General features: G+C 47.1%; 7 non-coding genes across 7 annotated transcripts; all 7 read left to right on the top strand.

Moving 5' to 3' along the window:
• The first annotated feature begins 2,546 nt into the window (after window positions 1-2,546).
• TRNAR-CCU (transfer RNA arginine (anticodon CCU)) lies at window positions 2,547-2,619 on the top strand. The gene has a single exon. It is a non-coding gene; the product is annotated as a tRNA-Arg (tRNA).
• A 1,096-nt stretch (window positions 2,620-3,715) lies between these two features.
• On the top strand, window positions 3,716-3,788 carry TRNAR-CCU (transfer RNA arginine (anticodon CCU)). Its single transcript has one exon. It is a non-coding gene; the product is annotated as a tRNA-Arg (tRNA).
• A 1,567-nt stretch (window positions 3,789-5,355) lies between these two features.
• On the top strand, window positions 5,356-5,428 carry TRNAR-CCU (transfer RNA arginine (anticodon CCU)). Its single transcript has one exon. It is a non-coding gene; the product is annotated as a tRNA-Arg (tRNA).
• Window positions 5,429-11,340: 5,912 nt separating this feature from the next.
• Window positions 11,341-11,413, top strand: TRNAR-CCU (transfer RNA arginine (anticodon CCU)). The gene has a single exon. It is a non-coding gene; the product is annotated as a tRNA-Arg (tRNA).
• Window positions 11,414-12,509: 1,096 nt separating this feature from the next.
• TRNAR-CCU (transfer RNA arginine (anticodon CCU)) lies at window positions 12,510-12,582 on the top strand. Its single transcript has one exon. It is a non-coding gene; the product is annotated as a tRNA-Arg (tRNA).
• Window positions 12,583-14,147: 1,565 nt separating this feature from the next.
• Window positions 14,148-14,220, top strand: TRNAR-CCU (transfer RNA arginine (anticodon CCU)). Its single transcript has one exon. It is a non-coding gene; the product is annotated as a tRNA-Arg (tRNA).
• A 3,212-nt stretch (window positions 14,221-17,432) lies between these two features.
• On the top strand, window positions 17,433-17,505 carry TRNAR-UCU (transfer RNA arginine (anticodon UCU)). The gene has a single exon. It is a non-coding gene; the product is annotated as a tRNA-Arg (tRNA).
• The last annotated feature ends 828 nt before the right edge of the window (window positions 17,506-18,333 follow it).

Raw genomic sequence — 18,333 nt, forward strand, 5'->3', positions numbered from 1 at the left:
TGTCGGCAACCCCCGGTCTCATCTATAATTGTGTCGATCTTCGGCATAGGAAATGGTATGAGTTCTGTCTGACGATTGAGAACCCTGTAGTCGGTGCATAATCTCAAGGTTCCGTCTTCTTTCGGTGCGATCGTTATGGGAGAAGCGAAGGGTGATACCGAAGGTCGTATGATATCAGCATCTAGCATCTCCTGCAACTCTTTCTTGAGCCACATCTTTCGCTCCCTTGACATATTGTAAGGTGCTTTCCGGATGACGGTCTTGTCAGCGAGTTCGAAAGGAACCTTGTGGGACTTCATCGCCTGAGGATAGCTTCCTATGCATACAAGTTCAGGGTAGGTCGTTGCGATATCCTCCGCGCACTTGACAACTCGTAGATTATCTTGTCTACCCTGATTTGTCTCGTTCCTTGCTACTCCTTCTACTAGAACCACATCGTCCCAGTACACGTTGATCTTTAGTTTCTTTATATCTGGTCTTGATAGCAAAAAGTCGTACGTTACCCCCTCTATCACCAACACTTCGCTCTCTATTTGCTGACCCTGGAACTCGATGTTTACCAAGGCCCACTGATCATGCAACGTTACTTTTCCATCATAGCCTTGTACTCGTAGAATTCTTCCACTATGCAAGCGATTTGCATCCACCAGCTTGGCATTTATAATGGACACAGAAGCACCGCTGTCTACCAGAGCCATCATATGTTTGTTTCCTACTTTGACGGGAATGTGAAGTAGGCTAGAGCAACTTAAATAAACAGTCTCATTTGGAGTCATCGGGTGGGACTGATCACCCTCGTTTATTAGTTTTTTTCTGTCGAATACTCCTGAGCTTCAGTGTCGATATTATTCACTCGACCTCTTGGAACACGCCAGGGCAAGTTATCTGTGCGAGTTGCGAGGTGGCTCGGTTCTCGCTGAGCGCGGCTTGACCAGTCCGATTTACTCCGACTGAAACAGCTGCTTGACTCGGCGGTTATGCTTGTTTCCGAAGCTGATGGTATGTTCTGAAGACACGCGAGGAGGTCATCTAGAGTCTTTGGTGACAGTATTTGCACTTGCTTCAACACGTTAGTGTGCAATCCATGCATTATTAAGGCAACTACGGCCGTAGATGGAAGCAAAGGCTCCGCCAGCTTTAAAAGACGGCGTTTCTCAAAGAAGTACTCGACAAGGCAGCTTTGCTCAGACTTGAAATTAAGCGCCGTGTTCCATCTTTCTACTGGATTGCTTCGGAATGCAGTCAAAAACTTTTTCCTCCACTGGCCCCAAGAGTCGTCACTGTCTTCCAGAATGCATGTTTCATACCACTTTCGCGCAACACCTCTCAAGTAAACGCGCATGTTGGTGATTTTAGCCTCATCAGAGAGCCACTTGTTTTTTCCAGCGGCATATTCGTAGAAATCAAGCCAACTTTCTGGATTTGAAGACACACCGTCGAAAGCATCAGGTTCTACGAAATTAGGTGTCGGTCTCTCAGCATTCAGAGAGCTTATAAGAGATGTCATTATTTGGTTTTGTTGAAGCATCTGTTCCTGTTGCAGCTGAAAAGCTTTCAAAACGAGGCTCACCTCTTCCGTCGGAGATCGTGATCCTGAGTGTTTTCGACGCGCTGGTTCAAGAACTAGGTCGTTGAAGGTCGCCACACGCAAGTTCACTTTCACAGCACCTTTCCGTCGTAGTTCAGTAGTGTCTACGGCTGCCTTTTCCACAACCAGGTTTACGAGTTCTTCCGAGCTGAGCTCACGAGGTAGGTCTACCGCTGCTTCGTCTTGAACTTGGTACTTCGAAAAGATGATCTCCTCGGAGGTCTCGTCTATGAAGAACGTCACCCACATGATGGCTTCGATGGCCGGCTGCGCCAAAATAATGTAGTGTTCCTACTTAAAATAACGGAACAGCATTAAAGCTTCAGTATGGAACTGGCGTCCATCTTAATCTGCTTTATTTTTTCACTTCATCCCCCTCTTCTTTCCTGCCCCGGCCCTCGCGCTTCTTCATCTTCTGTCCAAAGGCTCATACCGCTTCAACCTATAGTGAACGTGCTAATAAAAGGAACCCCATGGCATCACTCGCACATCGGCTTCGTGGCCTAACGAATAAAGCATCGGTATTCTAACCAGGGAATTGCGGGTCGGAGTGCCGCGGAGGGTGGGTTATCCTATTTCATTAACAAAGGGTTTTGCTAGTTTTCTCGCTTGAACAAAAGCAAGTGCATTTCCCTTTCTCCTATATTCCTTTCGATGGTTTGTTCTACTGTAACCTAAAGTAAAAGCGCTAATGAAAGGAACCCCAGTGCATCGCTCGCACATTGCCCTCGTGGCCTAACGGATAAGGCATCGGTCTCCTAAACCTGGGCTGGCGGGGTCGAGTCCCGCCGAGGGTGGGATATTCTTTTTCATTAACAGAGGGATTCTGCTGCAGTTTTCCTGTTTGCAGGAAAGCAAATGCGTTTTTTTTGCCCTATATTCCTTTCGATGGTGTGTTCTACTGCAACCTAGAGTAAAAGCGCTAATGAAAGGAACGCCAGTGCATCGCCCGCACATCGCCCTCGTGGCCTAACGGATAAGGCATCGGTCTCCTAAACCGGGGATTGCGGGTTCGAGTCCCGCCGAGGGTAGGTTATTTTTTTTCATTCACCGAAAAGGTTTCTGCTACAGTTTTCTTGCTTGAAGCAAAGCTTATGCGCTTCTTTTCCCCTATATTCCTTTCGATGTTGTGTTCTACTGTAACCTAGAGTGAACGTGCTAATAAAAGGAACCCCATGGCATCACTCGCACATCGGCTTCGTGGCCTAACGAATAAAGCATCGGTATTCTAACCAGGGGATTGCGGGTCCGAGTGCCGCGGAGGGTGGGTTATCCTATTTCATTAACAAAGGGTTTTGCTAGTTTTCTCGCTTGAACAAAAGCAAGTGCATTTCCCTTTCTCCTATATTCCTTTCGATGGTGTGTTCTACTGTAACTTAAAGTAAAAGCGCTAATGAAAGGAACCCCAGTGCATCGCTCGCACATTGCCCTCGTGGCCTAACGGATAAGGCATCGATCTTCTAAACCGCGGATTGCGGGTGCGAGCGCCGCCGAGGGTGGGTTATCCTTTTTCATTACCAAGGGTTTGTGCTACAGTTTTCTTGCTTGAAGCAAATCATATGCGTTTCCTTTTCCCCTATATTCCTTCGGATGATGTGTTTTACTGTAACCTAGAGTAAACGCGCAAATGAAAAGAACGCTAGTGCATCGCTCGCACATCGCCATCTTGGCCTAACGAATAAGGCATCGGTCTTCTAAACGGGGGATTGCGGGTTCGAGTCCCGCCGAGGGTTGGTTATCCTTTTTCATTAACAAAGGGGTTTGCTAGTTTTCTCGCTTGAACCAAAGCAAGTGCATTTCCCTTTTTCCTATATTCCTTTCGATGGTGTGTTCTTCTGCAACCTAGAGTAAAAGCGATAATGAAAGGAACGCCAGTGCATTGCTCGCGCATCGCCCTCGTGGCCTAACGGATAAGGCATCGGTCTCCTAAACCGGGGATGGCGGGGTCGAGTCCCGCCGAGGGTGGGATATTCTTTTTCATTAACAGAGGGTTTCTGCTGCAGTTTTCCTGCTTGCAGGAAAGCAAATGCGTTTTCTTTTGCCCTATATTCCTTTCGATGGTGTGTTCTACTGCAACCTAGAGTAAAAGCGCTAATGAAAGGAACGCCAGTGCATCGCCCGCACATCGCCCTCGTGGCCTAACGGATAAGGCATCGGTCTCCTAAACCGGGGATTGCGGGTTCGAGTCCCGCCGAGGGTAGGTTATTTCTTTTTCATTCCCCGAAAAGGTTTTTGCTACAGTTTTCTTGCTTGAAGCAAAGCTTATGCGCTTCTTTTCCCCTATAATCCTTTCGATGGTGTGTTCTACTGTCCCCTAAAGTAAAAGCGCTAATGAATGGAATGCCAGAGCATCGCTCGCACATTGCTCTCGTGGCCTAACGGATAAGGCATCGGTCTTCTAACCCGGGATTGCGGGTTCGAGTCCCGCGGAGGTTGGGATATCCTTTTTCATTATCAGAGGGTTTGTGCTACAGTTTTCTTGCTTGAAGCACATCATATGCGTTTCCTTTCCCCCTATATTCCTTTGGATGATGTGTTCTACTGTAACCCAGAGTAAACGCGCTAATGAAAAGAACGCTAGTGCATCGCTCGCACATCGCCCTTTTGGCCTAACGAATAAGGCATTGGTCTCGTAAACCGGGGATTGCGGGTTCGAGTCCCGCCGAGGGTAGGTTATTTTTTTTCATTCACCGAAAAAGTTTCTGCTACAGTTTTCTTCCTTGAAGCAAAGCTTATGCGCTTCTTTTCCCCTATATTCCTTTCGATGTTGTGTTCTACTGTCCCCTAGAGTAAACGCGCTAATGAAAGGAACCCCAGGGCATCACTCGCACATCGGCTTCGTGGCCTAACGAATAAAGCATCGGTATTCTGAACAGGGGATTGCGGGTTCGAGTGCCGCGGAGGGTGGGTTATCCTATTTCATTAACAAAGGGTTTTAATAGTTTTCTCGCTTGAACAAAAGCAAGTGCATTTCCCTTTCTCCTATATTCCTTTCGATGGTGTGTTCTACTGTAACCTAAAGTAAAAGCGCTAATGAAAGGAACCCCAGTGCATCGCTCGCACATTGCCCACGTGGCCTAATGGATAAGGCATCGGTCTTCTAAACCGCGGATTGCGGGTGCGAGTGCCGCCGAGGGTGGGTTATCCTTTTTCATTACCAAGGGTTTGTGCTACAGTTTTCTTGCTTGAAGCAAATCATATGCGTTTCCTTTTCCCCTATATTCCTTCGGATGATGCGTTCTACTGTAACCTAGAGTAAACGCGCAAATGAAAAGAACGCTAGTGCATCGCTCGCAAATCGCCATCTTGGCCTAACGAATAAGGCATCGGTCTTCTAAACGGGGGATTGCGGGTTCGAGTCCCGCCGAGGGTTGGTTATCCTTTTTCATTAACAAAGGGTTTTGCTAGTTTTCTCGCTTGAACCAAAGCAAGTGCATTTCCCTTTTTCCTATATTCCTTTCGATGATGTGTTCTTCTGCAACCTAGAGTAAAAGCGATAATGAAAGGAACGCCAGTGCATTGCTCGCGCATCGCCCTCGTGCCCTAACGGATAAGGCATCGGTCTCATAAACCGGGGATGGCGGGGTCGAGTCCCGCCGAGGGTGGGATACTCTTTATCATTAACAGAGGGTTTCTGCTGCAGTTTTCCTGCTTGCAGGAAAGCAAATGCGTTTTCTTTTGCCCTATATTCCTTTCGATGGTGTGTTCTACTGCAACCTAGAGTAAAAGCGCTAATGAAAGGAACGCCAGTGCATCGCCCGCACATCGCCCTCGTGGCCTAACGGATAAGGCATCGGTCTCCTAAACCGGGGATTGCGGGTTCGAGTCCCGCCGAGGGTAGGTTATTTTTTGTCATTCACCGAAAAGGTTTCTGCTACAGTTTTCTTGCTTGAAGCAAAGCTTATGCGCTTCTTTTCCTCTATATTCCTTTCGATGTTGTGTTCTACTGTAACCTAGAGTAAACGCGCTAAAGAAAGGAACGCCAGTGCATCACTCGCACATCGGCTACGTGGCCTAACGGATAAGGCATCGGCCCCCTAAACAGGAGTTGCGGGTTCGAGTCCCGCGTAGGGTGGGTTATCCTTTTTCATCAACAAAGGGTTTCTCCCACAGTTTTCTTGCTTGAACCAAAGCATATGCATTTCCTTTTCCCCTATATTCCTTTTGATGATGTGTTCTACTGTAACCTAGAGTAAACGCGCTAATGAAAAGAACGCTAGTGCATCGCTCGCACATCGCCCTCATGGCCTAACGAATAAGCCATCGGTCTTCTAAACGGGGGATTGCGGGTTCGAGTCCCGCCGAGGGTGGGTTATCCTTTTTCATCAACAAAGGGTTTCTGCTACAGTTTTCTTGCTTGAACCAAGGCATGTGCATTTCCCTTTCTCCTATATTAATTTCGATGGTGCTTTCTACTGTCCCCTAAAGTAAAAGCGCTAATGAATGGAACGCCAGAGCATCGTTCGCACATCGCCCTTCGTGGCCTAACGGATAAGGCATCGGTCTTCTAACCCGGGATTGCGGGTTCGAGTCCCGCCGAGGTTGGGATATCCTTTTTCGTTATCAGAGGGTTTGTGCTACAGTTTTCTTGCTTGAAGCGAATCATATGCGTTTCCTTTTCCCTTATATTCCTTTGGATGATGTGTTCTACTGTAACCTAGAGTAAACGCGCTAATTAAAAGAACGCCTGTGCATCGCTCGCACATCGCCCTCGTGGCCTAACGGATAAGGCATCGGTCTCCTAAACCGGGGATATCGGGTTCGAGTCCCACCGAGGGTAGGTTATTTTTTTTTCATTCACCGAAAAGGTTTCTGCTACAGTTTTCTTGCTTGAAGCAAAGATTATGCGCTTCTTTTCCCCTATATTCCTTTCGATGTTGTGTTCTACTGTAACCTATGTAGTGTTCCTACTTAAAATAACGGAACAGCATTAAAGCTTCAGTATGGAACTGGCGTCCATCTTAATCTGCTTTATTTTTTCACTTCATCCCCCTCTTCTTTCCTGCCCCGGCCCTCGCGCTTCTTCATCTTCTGTCCAAAGGCTCATACCGCTTCACCCTTCCCGCTTTCTTTTAATTACCCCTCCTGGGGTAATACTTGAAGACATTCCCAATTGAAGCACATTCAACAGATCCACGTTCACCAGTGTACCAGACAGTCTTCAAAATTCCGTTCTGGGTGGCTGTCTTGGTCACAGAGTAAGGCCCATAAAATTTGGCACTGGAATCTCTTATTCCTTTTCTCACTAGTACGAGGTCGGTGACTTGAATGTCTGGCATGTCTGCTCGATGCCTCTTGTCGAAATTCTTTTTCATTCGTTTTCGGTACCTCTCCTCCTGTGATTTTTGTTGCCTCTCCTCGACAATCTTGAGGTTTTCCAAGAGTCCCAACTCACGGTCTGCCTGCAGAATAGGGGTCTCTCCTGTAGAAGCGTACTGTGGACTGCACCCCAAGCCACTTGTGTAGGATCGGTTATGATGTTTTACGGCTGCTTCTAAAGAACATTTCCATCCCCCAGGAAAACTATCGTACATCTTGATGTATTGTTTCACGTCCCGTATGGCACGTTCTGCAAGCCCATTCGCCGCAGGATGGTATGGCGCACAGAACTTGATCGATACATTGTGATCTCGAGCCCATCTTACTAGCTTTTCACTCTTGAACGCGGGGCCGTTATCGCATACGATTGTCCGCGTAGTTCTAAACATGTCCCTTTCGAGAAGGGTTATGACGCTATTTGCATCTTCTTTTCCTGCTCGTGCCGCGACCATCCTGGTGCATTCATCTATGGCCAGCAGAAAAGCTTGCGTTTTTCTGACTCCTTCCCGTTTCTTGTTAAGTTCGGCGAAATCCAGGTGAACTACTTCAAAAGGCACGTTCGAGTGGCAAGGTAGTATCATGGTGTCCGTAGGCTGTTTATACTTGACTTTGTGTACTTGACACACATGGCATGAACGAACGTACTGACTAACGTCTTTCTTCATGTGAGGCCACGTAAACCTCTTGACCAACTTGTTGTAGGTACGCCAAAAGCCGTCGTGTCCTCCAGATTCTGGGCTATCGTGGTACAAGTAAAGCACTTTGGAAACAAGAGTTGGTGGGACTTGATACCGACCTTCCGTAAAAACCAGTTGTTCTGAGCCTTCCCACAGCTTCACTTCATTGATTTCTTCAGATTTTTCTGTGTTGTTTTGTACCATCAATCTTGATAGAGCATCTGCATCGGTTAAAAGCGGTCCTGGTCGGTGCGAGATGGTAAAGTCAAATTGCTGCAAGTAATTCACCCATCTGGCGATACGCCCTTTAGTTTGGGTCATATTCAAGAGATGAGTGAGTGCCTGGTGATCGGTGAACAAAGTGAACTTCGTACCTTCCAGGTACGTGCGGAAGTAGTCAACGGCCTTCAGAACCGCCAGTGCTTCTTTTTCCGTAGTAGTGTAGTTTGTTTCAGACGGCTTGAAAGTGTAACTGTAGTAACCGACTACGTGTCGCTTTTCTCGGCCAGATGCTTCAATACATTTTTGATACAACACTGCACCAGTCCCATAATGTGAGGCGTCAGTGTTCAATTCAAAGGGTAAAGTGAAATCTGGTATACGCAGAACGGGGTCAGAAGAAATTCTGTGCACCAAGTCACGGTAGACTCTCTCACATTCGTCACTCCATTCAAAGGGAACTTCTTTCTGCGTTAAGCGCGTGAGGCATCTAGTTTTGACAGCAAAGTCCTTTATGAAAGATCGGAAATGTCCTGCCAATCCCAAAAACACACGCAGTGAATGGACGTCATATGGTTTCTTCAACTGGGAGATCTTCTCGACGGACTCTTGTTTTGTGCTTTTGGTGTTCCCATCGAAGACTCTTCCAAGAAACACCACTTTTCGTTGAAAGAATACACTCTTCTTAAAATTAACCTTGAGATGTGCCAAGCTCAAGGCGTTTAACACCTGAGACAGATGGTCCTGATGCTCAGCCTCTGTTTTGGAGAAGACTATAATGTCGTCTATGTACACATTACAAAAAACACCAAGGAATGGCTTTAGGACGTCGTTCATGATCTTCTGGAACCACGCTGGCGAGTTTTTCCAACCGAAAGGGAGCCGGTTGTATTCGTAGAGATCGAATGGCGTGATAAAAGCGGTGTACATTTTTGTTTCTTCGGTTAGTGGGATCTGCCAGAAACCTTTGCATAAATCGATGCGGGAAAAATGTCGGCAACCCCCGGTCTCATCTATAATTGTGTCGATCTTCGGCATAGGAAATGGTATGAGTTCTGTCTGACGATTGAGAACCCTGTAGTCGGTGCATAATCTCAAGGTTCCGTCTTCTTTCGGTGCGATCGTTATGGGAGAAGCGAAGGGTGATACCGAAGGTCGTATGATATCAGCATCTAGCATCTCCTGCAACTCTTTCTTGAGCCACATCTTTCGCTCCCTTGACATATTGTAAGGTGCTTTCCGGATGACGGTCTTGTCAGCGAGTTCGAAAGGAACCTTGTGGGACTTCATCGCCTGAGGATAGCTTCCTATGCATACAAGTTCAGGGTAGGTCGTTGCGATATCCTCCGCGCACTTGACAACTCGTAGATTATCTTGTCTACCCTGATTTGTCTCGTTCCTTGCTACTCCTTCTACTAGAACCACATCGTCCCAGTACACGTTGATCTTTAGTTTCTTTATATCTGGTCTTGATAGCAAAAAGTCGTACGTTACCCCCTCTATCACCAACACTTCGCTCTCTATTTGCTGACCCTGGAACTCGATGTTTACCAAGGCCCACTGATCATGCAACGTTACTTTTCCATCATAGCCTTGTACTCGTAGAATTCTTCCACTATGCAAGCGATTTGCATCCACCAGCTTGGCATTTATAATGGACACAGAAGCACCGCTGTCTACCAGAGCCATCATATGTTTGTTTCCTACTTTGACGGGAATGTGAAGTAGGCTAGAGCAACTTAAATAAACAGTCTCATTTGGAGTCATCGGGTGGGACTGATCACCCTCGTTTATTAGTTTTTTTCTGTCGAATACTCCTGAGCTTCAGTGTCGATATTATTCACTCGACCTCTTGGAACACGCCAGGGCAAGTTATCTGTGCGAGTTGCGAGGTGGCTCGGTTCTCGCTGAGCGCGGCTTGACCAGTCCGATTTACTCCGACTGAAACAGCTGCTTGACTCGGCGGTTATGCTTGTTTCCGAAGCTGATGGTATGTTCTGAAGACACGCGAGGAGGTCATCTAGAGTCTTTGGTGACAGTATTTGCACTTGCTTCAACACGTTAGTGTGCAATCCATGCATTATTAAGGCAACTACGGCCGTAGATGGAAGCAAAGGCTCCGCCAGCTTTAAAAGACGGCGTTTCTCAAAGAAGTACTCGACAAGGCAGCTTTGCTCAGACTTGAAATTAAGCGCCGTGTTCCATCTTTCTACTGGATTGCTTCGGAATGCAGTCAAAAACTTTTTCCTCCACTGGCCCCAAGAGTCGTCACTGTCTTCCAGAATGCATGTTTCATACCACTTTCGCGCAACACCTCTCAAGTAAACGCGCATGTTGGTGATTTTAGCCTCATCAGAGAGCCACTTGTTTTTTCCAGCGGCATATTCGTAGAAATCAAGCCAACTTTCTGGATTTGAAGACACACCGTCGAAAGCATCAGGTTCTACGAAATTAGGTGTCGGTCTCTCAGCATTCAGAGAGCTTATAAGAGATGTCATTATTTGGTTTTGTTGAAGCATCTGTTCCTGTTGCAGCTGAAAAGCTTTCAAAACGAGGCTCACCTCTTCCGTCGGAGATCGTGATCCTGAGTGTTTTCGACGCGCTGGTTCAAGAACTAGGTCGTTGAAGGTCGCCACACGCAAGTTCACTTTCACAGCACCTTTCCGTCGTAGTTCAGTAGTGTCTACGGCTGCCTTTTCCACAACCAGGTTTACGAGTTCTTCCGAGCTGAGCTCACGAGGTAGGTCTACCGCTGCTTCGTCTTGAACTTGGTACTTCGAAAAGATGATCTCCTCGGAGGTCTCGTCTATGAAGAACGTCACCCACATGATGGCTTCGATGGCCGGCTGCGCCAAAATAATGTAGTGTTCCTACTTAAAATAACGGAACAGCATTAAAGCTTCAGTATGGAACTGGCGTCCATCTTAATCTGCTTTATTTTTTCACTTCATCCCCCTCTTCTTTCCTGCCCCGGCCCTCGCGCTTCTTCATCTTCTGTCCAAAGGCTCATACCGCTTCAACCTATAGTGAACGTGCTAATAAAAGGAACCCCATGGCATCACTCGCACATCGGCTTCGTGGCCTAACGAATAAAGCATCGGTATTCTAACCAGGGAATTGCGGGTCGGAGTGCCGCGGAGGGTGGGTTATCCTATTTCATTAACAAAGGGTTTTGCTAGTTTTCTCGCTTGAACAAAAGCAAGTGCATTTCCCTTTCTCCTATATTCCTTTCGATGGTTTGTTCTACTGTAACCTAAAGTAAAAGCGCTAATGAAAGGAACCCCAGTGCATCGCTCGCACATTGCCCTCGTGGCCTAACGGATAAGGCATCGGTCTCCTAAACCTGGGCTGGCGGGGTCGAGTCCCGCCGAGGGTGGGATATTCTTTTTCATTAACAGAGGGATTCTGCTGCAGTTTTCCTGTTTGCAGGAAAGCAAATGCGTTTTTTTTGCCCTATATTCCTTTCGATGGTGTGTTCTACTGCAACCTAGAGTAAAAGCGCTAATGAAAGGAACGCCAGTGCATCGCCCGCACATCGCCCTCGTGGCCTAACGGATAAGGCATCGGTCTCCTAAACCGGGGATTGCGGGTTCGAGTCCCGCCGAGGGTAGGTTATTTTTTTTCATTCACCGAAAAGGTTTCTGCTACAGTTTTCTTGCTTGAAGCAAAGCTTATGCGCTTCTTTTCCCCTATATTCCTTTCGATGTTGTGTTCTACTGTAACCTAGAGTGAACGTGCTAATAAAAGGAACCCCATGGCATCACTCGCACATCGGCTTCGTGGCCTAACGAATAAAGCATCGGTATTCTAACCAGGGGATTGCGGGTCCGAGTGCCGCGGAGGGTGGGTTATCCTATTTCATTAACAAAGGGTTTTGCTAGTTTTCTCGCTTGAACAAAAGCAAGTGCATTTACCTTTCTCCTATATTCCTTTCGATGGTGTGTTCTACTGTAACTTAAAGTAAAAGCGCTAATGAAAGGAACCCCAGTGCATCGCTCGCACATTGCCCTCGTGGCCTAACGGATAAGGCATCGATCTTCGAAACCGCGGATTGCGGGTGCGAGTGCCGCCGAGAGTGGGTTATCCTTTTTCATTACCAAGGGTTTGTGCTACAGTTTTCTTGCTTGAAGCAAATCATATGCGTTTCCTTTTCCCCTATATTCCTTCGGATGATGTGTTTTACTGTAACCTAGAGTAAACGCGCAAATGAAAAGAACGCTAGTGCATCGCTCGCACATCGCCATCTTGGCCTAACGAATAAGGCATCGGTCTTCTAAACGGGGGATTGCGGGTTCGAGTCCCACCGAGGGTTGGTTATCCTTTTTCATTAACAAAGGGGTTTGCTAGTTTTCTCGCTTGAACCAAAGCAAGTGCATTTCCCTTTTTCCTATATTCCTTTCGATGGTGTGTTCTTCTGCAACCTAGAGTAAAAGCGATAATGAAAGGAACGCCAGTGCATTGCTCGCGCATCGCCCTCGTGCCCTAACGGATAAGGCATCGGTCTCCTAAACCGGGGATGGCGGGGTCGAGTCCCGCCGAGGGTGGGATATTTTTTTTCATTAACAGAGGGTTTCTGCTGCAGTTTTCCTGCTTGCAGGAAAGCAAATGCGTTTTCTTTTGCCCTATATTCCTTTTGATGGTGTGTTCTACTGCAACCTAGAGTAAAAGCGCTAATGAAAGGAACGCCAGTGCATCGCCCGCACATCGCCCTCGTGGCCTAACGGATAAGGCATCGGTCTCCTAAACCGGGGATTGCGGGTTCGAGTCCCGCCGAGGGTAGGTTATTTCATTTTCATTCACCGAAAAGGTTTGTGCTACAGTTTTCTTGCTTGAAGCAAAGCTTATGCGCTTCTTTTCCCCTATAATCCTTTCGATGGTGTGTTCTACTGTCCCCTAAAGTAAAAGCGCTAATGAATGGAATGCCAGAGCATCGCTCGCACATTGCTCTCATGGCCTAACGGATAAGGCATCGGTCTTCTAACCCGGGATTGCGGGTTCGAGTCCCGCGGAGGTTGGGATATCCTTTTTCATTATCAGAGGGTTTGTGCTACAGTTTTCTTGCTTGAAGCAAATCATATGCGTTTCCTTTCCCCCTATATTCCTTTGGATGATGTGTTCTACTGTAACCCAGAGTAAACGCGCTAATGAAAAGAACGCTAGTGCATCGCTCGCACATCGCCCTTTTGGCCTAACGAATAAGGCATTGGTCTCGTAAACCGGGGATTGCGGGTTCGAGTCCCGCCGAGAGTAGGTTATTTTTTTTTCATTCACCGAAAAAGTTTCTGCTACAGTTTTCTTGCTTGAAGCAAAGATTATGCGCTTCTTTTCCCCTATATTCCTTTCGATGTTGTGTTCTACTGTCCCCTAGAGTAAACGCGCTAATGAAAGGAACCCCATGGCATCACTCGCACATCGGCTTCGTGGCCTAACGAATAAAGCATCGGTATTCTGAACAGGGGATTGCGGGTTCGAGTGCCGCGGAGGGAGGGTTATCCTATTTCATTAACAAAGGGTTTTAATAGTTTTCTCGCTTGAACAAAAGCAAGTGCATTTCCCTTTCTCCTATATTCCTTTCGATGGTGTGTTCTACTGTGACCTAAAGTAAAAGCGCTAATGAAAGGAACCCCAGTGCATCGCTCGCACATTGCCCACGTGGCCTAACGGATAAGGCATCGGTCTTCTAAACCGCGGATTGCGGGTGCGAATGCCGCCGAGGGTGGGTTATCCTTTTTCATTACCAAGGGTTTGTGCTACAGTTTTCTTGCTTGAAGCAAATCATATGCGTTTCCTTTTCGCCTATATTCCTTCGGATGATGTGTTCTACTGTAACCTAGAGTAAACGCGCAAATGAAAAGAACGCTAGTGCATCGCTCGCAAATCGCCATCTTGGCCTAACGAATAAGGCATCGGTCTTCTAAACGGGGGATTGCGGGTTCGAGTCCCGCCGAGGGTTGGTTATCCTTTTTCATTAACAAATGGTTTTGCTAGTTTTCTCGCTTGAACCAAATCAAGTGCATTTCCCTTTTTCCTATATTCCTTTCGATGGTGTGTTCTGCAACCTAGAGTAAAAGCGATAATGAAAGGAACGCCAGTGCATTGCACGCGCATCGCCCTCGTGCCCTAACGGATAAGGCATCGGTCTCATAAACCGGGGATGGCGGGGTCGAGTCCCGCCGAGGGTGGGATATTCTTTATCATTAACAGAGGGTTTCTGCTGCAGTTTTCCTGCTTGCAGGAAAGCAAATGCGTTTTCTTTTGCCCTATATTCCTTTCGATGGTGTGTTCTACTGCAACCTAGAGTAAAAGCGCTAATGAAAGGAACGCCAGTGCATCGCACGCACATCGCCCTCGTGGCCTAACGGATAAGGCATCGGTCTCCTAAACCGGGGATTGCGGGTTCGAGTCCCGCCGAGGGTAGGTTATTTCTTTTTCATTCACCGAAAAGGTTTTTGCTACAGTTTTCTTGCTTGAAGCAAAGCTTATGCGCTTCTTTTCCCCTATAATCCTTTCGATGGTGTGTTATACTGCAACCTAGAGTAAAAGCGCTAATGAAAGGAACGCCAGTGCATCGCCCGCACATCGCCCTTGTGGCCTAACGGATAAGGCATCGGTCTCCTAAGCCGGGGATTGCGGGTTCGAGTCCCGCAGAGGGTAGGTTATTTTCTTTATATTCACCGAAAAGGTTTTTGCTACAGTTTTCTTGCTTGAAGCAAAGCTTATGCGCTTCTTTTCCCCTATAATCTATTCGATGTTGTGTTCTACTGTAACCTAGAGTAAACGCGCTAATGAAAGGAACGCCAGTGCATCACTCGCACATCGGCTACGTGGCCTAACGGATAAGGCATCGGCCCCCTAAACAGGGGATTGCGGGTTCGAGTCCCGCGGAGGGTGGGTTATCCTTTTTTATTAACAAACGGTTTCTCCCACAGTTTTTTTTGCTTGAACCAAAGCATATGCATTTCCTTTTCACCTATATTCCTTTCGATGATGTGTTCTACTGTAACCTAGAGTAAACGCGCTAATGAAAAGAACGCTAGTGCATCGCTCGCACATCGCCCTCGTGGCCTAACGAATAAGGCATCGGACTTCTAAACGGGGGATTGCGGGTTCGAGTCCCGCCGAGAGTGGGTTATCCTTTTTCATCAACAAAGGGTTTTTGCTACAGTTTTCTTGCTTGAACCAAGGCATGTGCATTTCCCTTTCTCCTATATTAATTTCGATGGTGTGTTCTACTGTCCCCTAAAGTAAAATCGCTAATGAATGGAACACCAGAGCATCGCTCGCATATTGCCCTCGTGGCCTAACGGATAAGGCATCGGTCTTCTAACCCGGGATTGCGGGTTCGAGTCCCGCCGAGGTTGGGATATCCTTTTTCATTATCAAAGGGTTTGTGCTACAGTTTTCTTGCTTGAAGCGAATCATATGCGTTTCCTTTTCCCTTATATTCCTTTGGATGATGTGTTCTACTGTAACCTAGAGTAAACGCGCTAATGAAAAGAACGCTACTGCATCGCTCGCACATCGCCCTCTTGGCCTAACGAATAAGGCATCAGTTTTTTAAAGGGCGATTGCGGGTTCGAGTCCCACCGAGGGTTGGTTATCTTATTTCATTAACAAAGGGTTTTGCTAGTTTTCTTGCTTGAACCAAAGCATGTGCATTTCCCTTTCTCCTATATTCCTTTCGATGGTGTGTTCTATTGTAACCTAAAGTAAAAGCGCTAATGAAAGGAACGCCAGAGCATCGCTCGCACATTGCCCTCGTGGCCTAACGGATAAGGCATCGTTCTCCTAACCCGGGATTGCGGGTTCGAGTCCCGCCGAGGTTGGGATATCCTTTTTCATTATCAGAGGGTTTGTGCTACAGTTTTCTTGCTTGAAGCCTATCATATGCGTTTCCTTTTCCCCTATATTCCTTTGGATGATGTGTTCTACTGTAACCTAGAGTATACGCGCTAATGAAAAGAACGCTAGTGCATCGCTCGCACATCGCCCTTTTGGCCTAACGAATAAGGCATTGGTCTCCTAAACAGGAGATTGCGGGTTCGAGTCCCGCCGAGGGTAGGTTATTTTTTTTCATTCACTGAAAAGGTTTCTGCTACAGTTTTCTTGCTTGAAGCAAAGCTTATGCGCTTCTTTTCCCCTTTATTCCTTTCGATGTTGTGTTCTACTGTAACCTAGAGTAAACGCGCTAATGAAAAGAACGCTAGTGCATCGCTCACCCATCGCCCTCATGGCCTAACAAATAAGGCATCGGTCTTCTAAACGCGGGATTGCGGGTTCGAGTCCCGCCGAGGGTGGGTTATCCTTTTTCATTAACAAAGGGTTATGCTACAGTTTTCTCGCTTGAACCAAAGCTTGTGCATTTCCCTTTCTCCTATATTCCTTTCGATGGTGTGTTCTACTGCAACCTAGAGTAAACGCGCTATTGAAAGGAACGCCAGGGCATCACTCGCACATCGGCTACGTGGCCTAACGAATATGGCATCGGTCTTCTAAACGGGAGATATCGGGTTCGAGTCCCGCCGAGGGTGGGTTATCCTTTTTCATTAACAAAGGGTTTTGCTAAAGTTTTCTTGCTTGAACCAAAGCATGTGCATTTCCCTTTCTCCTATATTCCTTTCGATGGTGTGTTCCATTGTAACCTAAAGTAAAAGCGCTAATGAAAGGAACAATAGAGCATCGCTCGCACATTGCCCTCGTGGCCTAACGGATGAGGCATCGTTCTCCTAAACCGGGGATTGCGGGTTCGAGTCCCACCGAGGGTGGGTTACTCTTTTTCATTAACAAAGGGTTTGTGCTACAGTTTTCTTGCTTGAAGCAAAGCATGTGCGTTTCCTTTTTCCCTATATTCCTTTCGATGATTAGTTCTACTGCAACCTAGAGTAAAAGCGCTAATGAAAGGAACGCCTGTGCATCGCTCGCAAACCGCCCTCGTGGCCTAACGGAAAAGGCATCGGTCTTCTAAACCGGGATTGCGGATTCGAGTCCCGCCGAGGGTGGGTTATCCTTTTTCAATACCAAGGGTTTCTGCAACAGTTTTCTTGCTTGAAGCAGAGACTTTGCGTTTCCTTTTCCCCTATATTTCTTTCGATGGTGTTTTCTACAGTAACCTAGAGTAAACGGGCTAATGATAAGAATGCTAGTGCTACGCTCGCACATCGCCCTCGTGGCCTAACGAATAAGGCATCGGTCTTCTAAACGGGAGATCGCGGGTTTGAGTCGCACCAAGGGTGGGTTATTCTTTTTCTATAACAAAGGGTTTCTGCTACAGTTTTCTTGCTTGAACCAAAGCATGTGCATTACCCTTTCTCATATAATAATTTCGATGGTGTGTTCTACTGTAACCTAAAGTAAAAGCGCTAATGAAAGGAACGCCAGTGCATCGCTCGCACATTGCCCTCGTGGCCTAACGGATAAGGCATCGGTCTTCTAAACCGGGGATTGCGGGTGCGAGTGCCGCCGAGGGTGGGTTACTCTTTTTCATTACCAAGGGTTTGTGCTACAGTTTTCTTGCTTGAAGCAGAGCATATGCGTTTCCTTTTCCCCTATATTCCTCTCGATGGTGTGTTCTACAGTAACCTAGACTAAAAGTGCTGATGAAAGGAACGCCAGTGCATCGCTAACACATCGCCTTCGTGGCCTAACGGATAAGGCATCGGTCTTCTAAACCGGGGATGGCGGGTTCGAGTCCCGCCGAGGGTGGGTTATCCTTTTTCAATACCAAGGGTTTCTGCAACAGTTTTCTTGCTTGAAGCAGAGCATATGCGTTTCCTTTTCTCCTATATTCCTTTCGATGGTGTGCTCTACAGTAACCTAGCGTAAAAGTGCTAATGAAAGGAACGCCAGTGCATCGCTCGCACATCGCCCTCGTGGGCTAACGAATAAGGCATCGGTCTTCCAAACGGGGGATTGCGGGTTTGAGTCCCGCCAAGGGTGGGTTATTCTTTTTCATTAACAAAGGGTTTCTGCTACAGTTTTCTTGTTTGAAGCAAAGCATATGCGCTCCTTTTCTCCTATATTCCTTTCGATGGTGTGTTTTACTGTAACCTAGAGTAAACGCGCTAATGGAAAGAACGCTAGTGCAACGCTCGCACATCGCCCTCGTGGCCTAACGAATAAGGCATCGGTCTTCTAAACGGGGGATTGCGGGTTCGAGTCCCGCCGAGGGTGGGTTATCCTTTTTCATTCCCAAAGGGTTTTGCTAGTTTTCTCGCTTGAACCAAAGCATGTGCATTTCCCTTTCTCCAATATTAATTTCGATGGTGTGTTCTGCTGTCCCCTAAAGTAAAAGTGCTAATGAGAGGAACGACAGTGCATCGCTCGCACATCGCCCTCGTGGCCTAACGGATAAGGCATCGGTCTCCTAAACCAGGGACTGCGGGTTCGAGTCCCGCCGAGGTTGGGATATCCTTTTTCATTATCAAAGGGTTTGTGCTACAGTTTTCTTGCTTGAAGCAAATCATATGCGTTTCCTTCTCCCTTATATTCCTTTGGATGATGTGTTCTACTGTAACCTAGAGTAAACGCGCT

The sequence above is a fragment of the Rhipicephalus microplus genome, chromosome 2, assembly GCF_043290135.1.
Source record: "Rhipicephalus microplus isolate Deutch F79 chromosome 2, USDA_Rmic, whole genome shotgun sequence".
Classification (NCBI taxonomy): domain Eukaryota; kingdom Metazoa; phylum Arthropoda; class Arachnida; order Ixodida; family Ixodidae; genus Rhipicephalus; species Rhipicephalus microplus.